Source organism: Scyliorhinus torazame, chromosome 15 (genome assembly GCF_047496885.1).
Source record: "Scyliorhinus torazame isolate Kashiwa2021f chromosome 15, sScyTor2.1, whole genome shotgun sequence".
Lineage (NCBI taxonomy): Eukaryota > Metazoa > Chordata > Chondrichthyes > Carcharhiniformes > Scyliorhinidae > Scyliorhinus > Scyliorhinus torazame.
In genome coordinates, this window is record NC_092721.1 from 40,541,209 (window position 1) to 40,553,600 (window position 12,392).

Here is a 12,392-nt window from a genome sequence, read left to right on the forward strand (position 1 = left end):
TCTACTGCTTCACTGGGCATGGAATTCCATAGATTCACAACCCTTTGGGTGAAGAAGTTCCTCCTAAACTCAGTCGTAAAGCTATTTCCCCTTATTTTGAGGCTATGCTCCCTAGTTCTGCTTTCACACGCCAGTGGAAACAACCTGCCCGCATCTATCCTATCTATTCCCTTCATAGTTTTATATGTTTCTATAAGATCCCCCCTCATCCTTCTGAATTCCAATGAGTACAGTCCCAGGCCACTCAACCTCTCCTCATAATCCAACCCCTTCAGCTCTGGGATTAACCTAGTGAATCTCCTCTGCACACCCTCCAGTGCCAGTACGTCCTTTCTCAAGTAAGGAGACCAAAACTGAACACAATACTCCAGGTGTGGCCTCACTAACACCTTATACAATTGCAGCATAACCTCCCTAGTCTTAAACTCCATCCCTCTCGCAATGAAGGACAAAATTCCATTTGCCTTCTTAATCACCTGTTGCACCTGTAAACCAACTTTTTACGACTCATGCACTAGCACACCCAGGTCTCTCTGCACAGCAGCATGTTTTAATATTTTATCATTTAAATAATAATCCCTTTTGCTGTTATTCCTACCAAAATGGATCACCTCACATTTGTCAACATTGTATTCCATCTGCCAGACCCTAGCCCATTCACTTAGCCTATCCAAATACCTCTGCAGACTTCCAGTATCCTCTGCCCTTTTTGCTTTACCACTTATCTTAGTGTCGTCTGCAAACTTGGACACATTGCCCTTGGTCCCCAACTCCAAATCATCTATGTAAATTGTGAACAGTTGTGGGCCCAACACTGATCCTTGAGGGACACCACTAGCTACTGATTGCCAACCAGAGAAACACCCATTAATCCCCACTCTTTGCTTTCTATTAATTAACCAGTCCTCTATCCATGCTACTACTTTCCCCTTAATGCCATGCATCTTTATCTTATGCAGCAACCTTTTGTGTGGCACCTTGTCAAAGGCTTTCTGGAAATCCAGATATACCACATCCATTTGCTCCCTGTTATCTACCGCACTAGTAATGTCCTCAAAAAATTCCACTAAATTAGTTAGGCACGACCTGCCCTTTATGAACCCATGCTGCGCCTGCCAAATGGGACAATTTCCATCCAGATGCCTCGCTATTTCTTCCTTGATGATAGAGTCCAGCATCTTCCCTACTACCGAAGTTAAGCTCACTGGCCTATAATTACCCGCTTTCTGCCTACCTCCTTTTTTAAACAGTGGTGTCACGTTTGCTAATTTCCAATCCGCCGGGACCACCCCAGAGTCTAATGAATTTTGGTAAATTATCACTAGTGCATTTGCAATTTCCCTAGCCATCTCTTTTAGCACTCTGGGATGCATTCCATCAGGGCCAGGAGACTTGTCAAACTTTAGCCCCATTAGCTTGCCCATCACTAGCTCCTTGGTGATAACAATCCTCTCAAGGTCCTCACCTGTCATAGCCTCATTTCCATCAGTCACTGGCATGTTATTTGTGTCTTGTGAACGGACAATCCTGGCCTATGTCTGTTTTTCTGAAATGGGATAAACAATAACAGGTTTAGCAGTACACATTACATGTCTGTGCCAGATCGCCATGGAAGTTTGAGTCTGTTAAATTCCATATTGAGGTGAGGGCCGAGTACTGATTCCAGTTCTGGATGTTAACTTTTTTTTCACTTTTAACTTGACCAAGTTCAGATTGTCACTTCAGGCTCCTGAACAGGTTGTTTATTGAGGAGACGACTTGTGTGGGTCCAAAAATTGGCCCCAACACGCCAAAAAATTGTTTTTTGTTGAAAAGAGTGGGCGAACCCGACCTTGGTGCAGAGAATAATGTCAAGTCATTAAATGACTGTTTTCAATTCTCGACAATCGCCTCATCCCACGTCATCCCACACTGCCCTCCACCCAACGTGGACTTGCTTGAAGACCTTGGGATGAGTCAAATTTCTTAAAGCGCTGACAAGCAAGTTGTGCCTAACCATAACCTGATTTCATTTTTTTTCTCTTTGTTGAGTCCAAAGGGTATGTTTACTTCAGCTTTCGCCTCTCTCCGTTCCAGCGCACCACTGTGCTGTGCCATTAGAATCGTGTTTGTATGGCGCACCAAGGCATTTAGACACCAGAATTCCATCACTGTTCAGAACTCTTACAGAAGAGCGAACCTGTGTGGGGAAAACCCCCTGCGTGGATTTCAAGCATTAAGTTAATTTTCTGGGTAGGATTTAGTGACTTTTCGATTTTATTTAACTTACATATGTGTTAAAATAGTTCGAACCTGAGAATTAGCATACCAGGTTATGCTGCGGGAACATATGTTGGAATTCTGAATCACAGAGGCCAATGCTCCCTGGATGATTTTCGCTCCATTAAAATTAAACGGATGGAAATATATGTTCTGCGGGCTGACCTCCGTTGCCCAACATCCTGATCTGAATTCCTGTCACATGAAGCTTTTGCATAAGAAATGCTAATTCATAACATCTACCACTAAATGGTATTTCTGGTTGTTACCATTTAGCTCAGTCAAGAAGAAAATGCATTTTCAAAACCATACAAAGAAATCAGTATGATTGTTTGGTGTTCTGTATCTGCTGGTTCCTATACAGCACTTTGCTAATTTTTGATTTATTCACATTTAATCAAGCACAGATTTTGTTACAGAACAGTTAAGTGGTTCCTTATCAGCGAAATGTGGTCTCTTGTGGACGTGTAACAACGTGAATTTACAGGCCTGAAAACAGAATTAACTGGGCCCGTTTCTTCTGATGCAGGCAGAAAACATTTTGCTGCTCGCTCATTCCAATGTCAGCCTGCTACCCAGTACCCATTGTATACTGGTGGGCGGCTGCACATCTCACAATGAGGCCCAGTGTTTGGGTCAGGCTAACACTTCTTCAAACGAATGTGCATTTTGCTCCAGCATGTACTGGAATGCATTGCCGAACACATTCTGAGAGTAATAAATATGGGATGGGACTTTCCAGTCCCGCCTGCCCCAGGACTGGAAATCCTGACGATCCTGAAGAGTGCTGAAGATCTATGCACGAGAACAAGCTTCAACCCTAGCCAAGCTGTTCCAGTGTCACTACAACACAGGCCAGGGGTGGATCTACTATGAAACTCATTAAGTTTAAGATTCAGGGCCCCTAATCCCGGAGGGGCCCCAGAAGCGACTTTAGTCCATATTGCTTAAATATTTTGGGTCTATTGTATGAGAAGGGGTTTCTAAAAAATAATAATATTAATAAAATAGTGTAATTCAATACAAAATAATAGTTAAAATAAAAATTAAAAGGTTATTAAAGGATCATGTAGGCTAGCCGTAAACGAAAAAAACGTTCAAATTAAGGATGTTTTATTCTAAATATATTTAATATAAAATAATTATAAATAATTTAAAACACTATTAATATTTATGATAGAAATACAAACAGTAGATGACGTGTCATAACAAAAAAGGGGAGCCGTTGAAAAGGCAATCACAATGCTAACGTGAATTTTCAACGTGATAGCACTCGTGATAGCGATCTAGACAAGAATTTTTTTCAATAAAGTGTTCATAAGGATACAATATTTTAATTACCCCTACTCAAAACTAAATGTTATATTTAGAAAAGTAAGGTAAATAATAAAGGTGAAATAGTGTTAGATTAGCCTAAGCCTATTGTTTTTATGAAGAGGTGAACGGAAGGTAGACTACAACCGCAGAGCCTAGGCTAATACTTTAACAAGTATTTATGAAAAATAATAAAAGGGTGAATTTGTGTTAAATTACAGGTGTTTATTATGAAAAGTGTTCAAATAATGGTAAAATTGTGTTACAAGCACGGTAGCCTTGTGGATAGCACAATTGCTTCACAGCTCCAGGGTCCCAGGTTCGATTCCGGCTTGGGTCACTGTCTGTGCGGAGTCTGCACATCCTCCCCGTGAGTGCGTGGGTTTCCTCCGGGTGCTCCGGTTTCCTCCCACAGTCCAAAGATGTGCAGGTTAGGTGGATTGGCCATGATAAATTGCCCTTAGTGTCCAAAATTGCCCTTAGTGTTGGGTGGGGTTACTGGGTTATGGGGATAGGGTGGCGGTGTTGACCTTGGGTAGGGTGCTCTTTCCAAGAGCCGGTGCAGACTCGATGGGCCGAATGGCCTCCTTCTGCACTGTAAATTCTATGATAATCTATGATTACCTTAGCCTATGAGTTTTGGTGGCCTAGTCTTGCCTACCTTAGTCCAGCCTGGCGTAGGCTAGCTTGAACATAGCCTAGTTTAGCCTATTTAGTTTATTTATTATAAATCTTAAAAAATGGCGCTTTACTTTCTGAGAAGGTGTTTTCAACAATCCCAAAGTTTGAGAGTCAGTAGCACAGATGTTGGAAAGGTGGAGTGTCGCGTAAGTTGGCTGTTCTGCTGTGGCTAATGCAATTGTTTTCCCTTTTTAACAGAGGTCAAGACCCTCGAGGAATAACAATGAGTTCACGAAAGTACTTCAGTGGATACCAAAAATGCAAACTCAATGAAAAGTGATCTGACGAAATTTCTAAATGTCAAAAACTAACAAACTATTTTGCAATGTCAAGTTTGTCAACACCTACAGTTGAAACAAGCCAAGCAAACACCATTGAAGCCAATGATAGTGCACAAACCGTGGAAGCTCTTTCTAACAATATTCAACCCACTGTTGACGCTTTTGATACAGATGACGATCACAGTGATCAACATGAAAGTACCGCGGAACAAACAGAGACTGAGCAGAAACATGAAACAGGAAGCAAATTCAGTGATTTCAAAGAATACAGTGACCTCGAAAACTGGCCCATAACAGTTGATAATGATTTCATGCAAAATTGTTTCATGCAAGACATAGGTTTTTTTCAAAATAAAAAAACAGATGATGTATAACCGAATCAAGCAGGTTTTACAAGGAGCAAAACAGAAGTTTTTTTAAACAAATATTTTGAAAAAGATTGAAAAATGGCCAGACTGTGATGAGATCCTGGTTAGTTTACTCAAAGAGCAAAGGCTGTATATACTGTTTTGTTTGCAAACTCTTTTCTAAATGCCAAACATCACTTAAAACAGGTGGGTTTTCTGACTGGATGAATGTACTCAGAACTCTGGAGAATCACGAAGACAGCATGGAACATAAGAGGGTGATGTTGTGTTGGATATCAAGAAAGTCAAATAAAAATACTGTGGATCCGCAACTTGACGAACAGATGAGAAAAACCATACAGTACTATTTTGAAGTACTGAAAAGAGTTGTAGCTGTTCTAAAGTATTTAAGTGAAAAAGGTTTGTCATTTAGAGGTCATGAGGAGAAGTGGGGCTCACCAAATAATGGAAACTTCATGGGGGCCATTGAACTTATTGCCGAGTTCAACCCATTTTTACATGAACATCTCGAGAAATGTAAAAATGAAAAAATAAATGCGACTTACCTATCCAAACCCGTGTATGGAGAATTGATAGAAATCATGGGAAAACATGTGCAAGATGAAATTGTGAATCAAATCAACAACCTAGACACCAAATACTACTCTATTATTGTTGACTCTACGCCTGACTTGACACATGTTGACCAGCTGGTAATTGTGGTTCGATACTGCTATAATGGAAAACCCTGTGAGAGATTTTTAACATTTTTACCGATAAAAAACCATTCATCCACGACATTCTTCAACAAAATAAAACAAGTCCTGGGTGAACATAAGCTTTCACTTGAAAATATCCATGGTCAGTCCTATGATAATGTACCATGTACAGCCCATTCACTTAACCTTGTTGGAAAAAAGGCAGTGTCTACTGTACCTGAAGTTGTTGACTATTTTGGTATTTTGCAGGAGCTGTATGGTTTCTTTTCTGGATCTTCACGAAGATGGGGGATTTTAAACACACAGGGCAATCTACATTTTTCTCTAATGAGCTTAAGTGTAATGAGATGGTCTGCACACTGTGAAGCAGTCCGGGCAATTAAAAATGGACATATGGGTATTTTACAAACTCTCAAACATATTTTTGAAGACTCAGAAGAGAAGCCTGAATGGAAACGAGATGCAAAGAATTTATACCACAAGTTGGTAAAGCTGGAATATGCTATTTTAATAGTCGTTTGGGATGAAGTGCTGGAGCGTTTCAACAAAACAAGTAAGAGACTCCAAACCCCTGGTTTTGATGTATTTGAAGGTTATCTTCTGCTATCATCTTTACTTTCGTTTGTTAAAGAACTCAGAGAAAATTCAGCCGATACGATTGCACACTATGAATCAGAAGCAAAAGGTTTGTGTGAAGATATCACCTCAAGTTATTCTGATGCTTCCAAATGCATTGTTACAAGGAAATTTTCAGTTGGAACAAGTGGTATTGCTTCTTTGAGAGTAGCTGACAAATTTAGGATAGAAGTTCTCTATCAACTCTATGACTGCTTGAAAATCCAGTTACACAAGAGGATTGACCAATATGAGCAGATTGCAAAAAGGTTCAAGTTCCTCTCAGAATTGGTGAACAATTCTGAAATTGAGGAGGACAGTATTAAACTTATAATGATGTATTACAAAGATGATATTGACCACAAATTAGTAAACAAATGTTACCAGTTCAAAGAATATTTGCACCTTTGGAAATCCCAGAACACAGAAGAAAACACATCATCGAAAATGCAATGCGCAGAAGTTCTTCAGCTTATTTGTGAGCAACACCTAATTGAAGAGTTCCCCAATATTACATCGAACATAGAACATTACAGCACAGTACAGGCCCTTCAGCCCTTAATGTTGCGCCGACCTGTGAAACCATTCTAAAGTCCATTTACATTATTCTCTTATCGTCCATATGTCTATCCAATGACCATTTGAATGCCCTTAGTGTTGGAGAGTCCACTACTGTTGCAGGCAGGGCATTCCATGCCCTTACTACTCTCTTAGTAAAGAATCTACCTCTGACATCTGTCCTATATCTATCTCCCCTCAATTTGAAGCTATGTCCCCTCATGCGAGACATCACCATCCGAGGAAAAAGGCTCTCACTGTCCACCCTATCCATTCCTCTGATCATCTTGTATGCCTCAATTAAGTCACCTCTTAACCTTCTTCTCTCTAATGAAAACAGCCTCAAGACCCTCAGCCTTCTCTCATAAGATCTTCCCTCCATACCAGGCAACATTCTGGTAAATCTCCTCTGCACCCTTTCTAATGCTTCCACATCCTTCCTATAATGCGGCGACCAGAATTGCACGCAATACTCCAAATGCGGCCGCACCAGAGTTTTGTACAGCTGCAACATGACCTCATGGCTCCGAAACTCAATCCCTCTACCAATAAAAGCTAACACACCGTACGCCTTCTTAACAACCCTCTCAACCTGGGTGGCAACTTGCAGGGATTTATGTACATGGACACCGAGATCTCTCTGCTCATCCACACTGCCAAGAATCTTACCATTAGCCCAGTACTCTGTCTTCCTGTTTTCCCTTCCAAAATGAATCACCTCACACTTTTCTGCATTAAACTCCATTTGCCACCTCTCAGCCCAGCACTGCAGCTTATCTATGTCCCTCTGTAACTTGTAACATCCTTCCGCACTGTCCACAACTTCACCAACATTAGTGTCATCTGCAAATTTACTCACCCATCCTTCTACACCCTCCTCCAGGTCATTTATAAAAATGACAAACAGCAGTGGCCCCAAAACAGATCCTTGTGGTACACCACTAGTAACTGGACTCCAGTCTGAACATTTCCCATCAACCATCACCCTTTGTCTTCTTCCAGCTAGCCAATTTCTGATCCAAACTGCTAAATCACCCTGAATCCCATGCCTCCGTATTTTCTGCAGTAGCCAACCGTGAGGAACCTTATCAAACGCTTTACTGAAATCCATATACACCACATCAAATGCTTTACCCTCATCTGCCTGTTTGGTCACCTTCTCAAAGAACTCAATAAGGTTTGTGAGGCACGACCTACCCTTCACAAAACCGTGTTGACTATCTCTAATCAAATTATTCCTTTCCAGATGATTATCCATCCTATCTCTTATAAACCTTTCCAAGATTTTGCCCACAACAGAAGTAAGGCTCACTGGTGTATAGTTACCGGGGTTGTCTCTACTCCCCTTCTTGAACAAGGGGACAACATTTGCTATCCTCCAGTCTTCTGGCACTATTCCTGTAGACAAAGATGACTAAAAGATTAAAGCCAAAGGCTCAGCAATCTCCTCCCTAGCTTCCCAGAGAATCCTAGGATAAATCCATCCAGCCCAGGGGACTTACTACTGCACTTAAGATGTACTTGACAATGCCTATCACGAGCTGTGAAGCAGAAAGGAATTTTTCAAAGCTATCCTTTATAAAGAACACATTTTGGTCTACCATGACTGAGGAGTGCTTAAATTCTTTATGCATATTGTCTCTAGAAAATTACATTGCAAGGAAGCTCTCATATGACAAAACTGTACGTGAATATGTTGCTAGAAAAAACAGAAAAAAGAGTATTTTATAAAATGTGCTTCATGTAGTATGTATTTTCATAGGTGTCTAAAATAAAATATTATATTGACTATGGCCTTTTCTATGTTTTATTTCATCATTCTATGATGCATCATGCTTGTATATAACATTTCTCTAAGTTTCACCCCCCCATAACTCGAAAACTATAAGGCACAGGAAATTTTTATTCCCACCAGTGACTTTGACATGTGAGATAATCCAGTACAGCAATTTTAATCAAAATCTGAGATGTAGTGGTTAAATTTTTAAAAATTTGTGGTGATCTGTCGTGGAACAACCCCATTGAAGAAGATGACAGTGTTTACCCAGACCTCGTTGCTGGTTGCGAAGGGGCCCCCATAACAGATCAAGTTTCTGGTCCCCAAAAATGAAGGTCCGCCACTGACACAGGCACCAAACATCACCTGCAGCATTAAAACTGCCAAAACAATGTAGCCCAATTTTGCAGCTGGGGATATTCCACGGTACTGCTGGAGATCGTGGCTACCCTGGGTTATGACAGCTTTGTTGTGAGGATTCCTGCCAAGGTGTGAAGTGACAGAGGATCCAGCAGACACTTGTCCTTTAATTATATTGGTGGATGTGGCTTTGTGCTTATAATGCATCATTCATTGCTCTTTGTACTGCAAAATAATCCGTGTGACTGTTATGCATTGACCCATTTCTTGTATCCCCAGTGACTTTGGCTCCATGAACAATTTTCTCTTGTTTTTCAGCATTTTACACACACCCATATTCTATGTATTCCAAAATTCCAATGTTATAGGATGGGATTCCCCCCCCCCCCCACTGCCCCTCCAGCCCTTCAAACCACAGCGAGGGCCTCACCCCTGGCAGGATCCTTCAGTACCGCCAAAGTCAATGGCTATTTGTGTTGCTCGTTGGCTGCGTAGCCGGTGAATCCACCATAGGGAGAGGCCTTAGGCAGGACCGGGAGACCCCGCCGGCAGGAAGGGTCAGAAAATCCCATCCGTAGCTGAAAATAATAATTTCTTAATGTGTTTATATCATTGATCTATTTATCTCAGAACAGCTGCATTTTACGCCAGTGTGCGTAAACTGAGGGATCAGTTTCCTAAGTAACCAGGTTTATTTATTTTAAATTAACATCAGCCTTAACATATTTCATCTTCCGCTGAGCACCCGTCATTACCTGTTCTTGCTGTTCCAGGTTAACATTGCTGGATTGCTGTACACATTAGAGCTTTTGAGTATAATTCATGTTTTATGTATTTAGCATCAGGTTATTCGTCAACGTCTGAGGGAGAAAAAGAATCACTCCTTCTTACAATTACTCTCTGACCCAAAATTTTATACTGTAGAAGCAAACAGCCATTAATCTGTATCGCTCTTGCAGCGTAGCACAATGAACTTGAAGGGACAGCTAAAAATAGAAACAATTACTTCAACAATTTTAGCCTCATAAATCTTACTCGGAATTAATTATAAAATCTTATCATTAGGCATGTATTTATCGCATCTTTAAAAAGCAACAATTAGCAACAATAACATGCGTCTGACAAACAGATAATGTGTTACCTGGAATCATTTTCATGGGCATTCAAGAGGGAAAGGATTGAATAGCACTGGTTTTTCAGGCTTGGGCATCGTGATCAGCAATTAGCCTGCACCCAGTCCCATTGAGACAGGCAGCATACCCAGCAGTGTACCCAGTGAAGCTCTTAAAGGCAATCCACCTCTCTTAAAGTGGAGCTGTCATCGTGCAACAGGGGCTTCTAGACCTGTCTCCGGAACACTGTGTTCAAAGGAAAATCACAGCAAATGGAGCAACAGGCAAATGGTTTTCTAACGTGGCAGTGGAAGCATTAGAGGTAGAGGGAGGGGGGGGGAGGGGGAGATGCCATGGTCTGCAAAGAGTCAAAGGGTCAGGAGGGTCACAAGGCACACTCCATGAAGGGAATAAAAGTGTGTGTGTGTGTATGTGCGTGGTAGTGGGGTAGAGGATGGGAAGTGCAGGAGTCAATTCCCAGAGTCTGACCGTGAAAACCTGGCTGCAGTCAGAGAAGAGTATAATGACCTCACACAGGTGGTTAAGGTAAATGAATGCTTCTTAATCTGATCCCTGTCATAATATACACCAGTATATCGTGGTGCAGACACACACACACACTGATGGACATGCAGTGGGACCAATTAACATACACAACACCGCAGCCAATCACCAGTGAGAGCACGATAAAGACAGGGAGCATCACAGTACCCGTTCATTCGAGTTGCAGCTAGCTAGGAGGACAGGGCTCACAGCCTGTAACACAGACATTCACCATGTGCTGAGTTCACCTACTGGTTAGGACAAGGCAGAGGTTTTTAGTTAAAGCTAGTATTGTATTAACCCACAGTCTAAGTCTGTTTAAACAGTTAATGATTCAATAAAATAGTGTTGCACTATTTCAAGTGTTGGTGACCTGTATGTGATCCAGAACACCCAACACATCATGATACCAGGTGTGGTGGGATACTAGCACTTCTTAGACCTGCCTGCAAGTGATCTGCCTTCCACCAGCATTCCGTCATCCTGCAACATGGACAACATCAGCCCGCCGCCACCGCTCTGCATCGTCGGCAACCTCGGGGCCAACTGGAAGATTTTCAAACAGCGCTTCCAGCTCTTGCTCGAAGCCACGGACAGGGAGGGTGCCTTGGACACCAGAAAGTTTGCTCTTCTCCTCTCCACGGCCGGGGATCTTGCCATTCACATTTTCAACTCTCTCACCTTTGCAGATGATGAAGACAAGACGAAGTTCAAGACGGTCCTCCTCAAGTTTGACACTCACTGCCAACGTAGAGGTGAATGAAAGTTTTGAACGCTACGTGTTCCAGCAGCGTTTGCAGGGTAAGGATGAACCTTTCCAATCCTTTCTCACGCACCTCCGCATCCTTGCGCAATCTTGCAGCTACGGGCCCACCTCCGACTCCATGATACCCGACCAGATCGTTTTCGGTGTTCAGTCGGACCCCCTACGTCAGCAGCTCCTCAAAGTAAAGCAACTCACCCTGGTGACTGGCATCGAGACCTGTGTCTTACATGAAAACGCCACGAGTCGGTATTCCCATATACTTTGAAACGGCGCGGCAAGGTCCCCACGAGGCAGAATGGGTCCAAGTGATTGAGCACCTCCAGGGCCTCAGCCTGGATGAGGGCGGCCATTTTGTGCGCTTTTCGCGGACTCCCGCACTTGTACGCACCAAACGAGGGGACAGCGACGTTGAGGAACGTAATGCGTAGGCGCGCACCACGCACGACTGCACCGCGCATGCGCGGTGGCGCAGCGAACGTGCTGACATCACGACGTGCGGCAACTGTGGCTCCGCCCATTTAAAGCGACAATGCCCCGCAAAATCTCGACAATGTCTACGATGTGGAAGACTTGGTCACTATGCTGCCTTCTGTCAAGCAGCTCAGCCTGTCAACTCCCATCGCGTCAGCCAACCTCGCAGGAATGTTTGGGCAGTTCAACCCATGGTCACCAGGTCCGATGCGGACCTCCCACGCAGTAGTGACACCGAGGACCCGAAGGCGCCTTTTTGAGTCGGTGTCGTAACGAAAAACAGGCTGTCCCCGAAGCAAAGACACCAGCCGCTGTCGGTATACAGCATTGATCCAGGCGATGAGTGGTGTGCCACCCTGACGGTCAACTGGTCCCAAATACGATTCCGCCTGGACACTGGTGCCTCTGCCATTCTCATTGCGTGGTCTGCTTTCCAAAGCCTTCATGTCAAACCAGCCATCCTTCCATCGGCCTGCCAGCTATTGGACTACAATGGCAACATCATTCCTGCTACCGGCTCGTGCCAACTTGAAGTGACGCACAAGTCACGGAAAGCCATCCTTCCTTTCGAGATTGTGGGCTCCTTGAA

General features: G+C 42.9%; 1 long non-coding RNA gene across 1 annotated transcript in view; it reads right to left on the reverse strand.

The window, feature by feature from the left end:
* Nucleotides 1–10,174, reverse strand: part of LOC140391384 (uncharacterized) — a 107,963-nt gene extending 97,789 nt beyond the window's left edge. Inside the window, exon 1 of the long non-coding RNA XR_011935033.1 lies at nt 10,053–10,174. This is a non-coding gene — a long non-coding RNA (uncharacterized lncRNA). The remainder of the gene's footprint in view (nt 1–10,052) is intronic.
* Nucleotides 10,175–12,392: the final 2,218 nt, after the last annotated feature.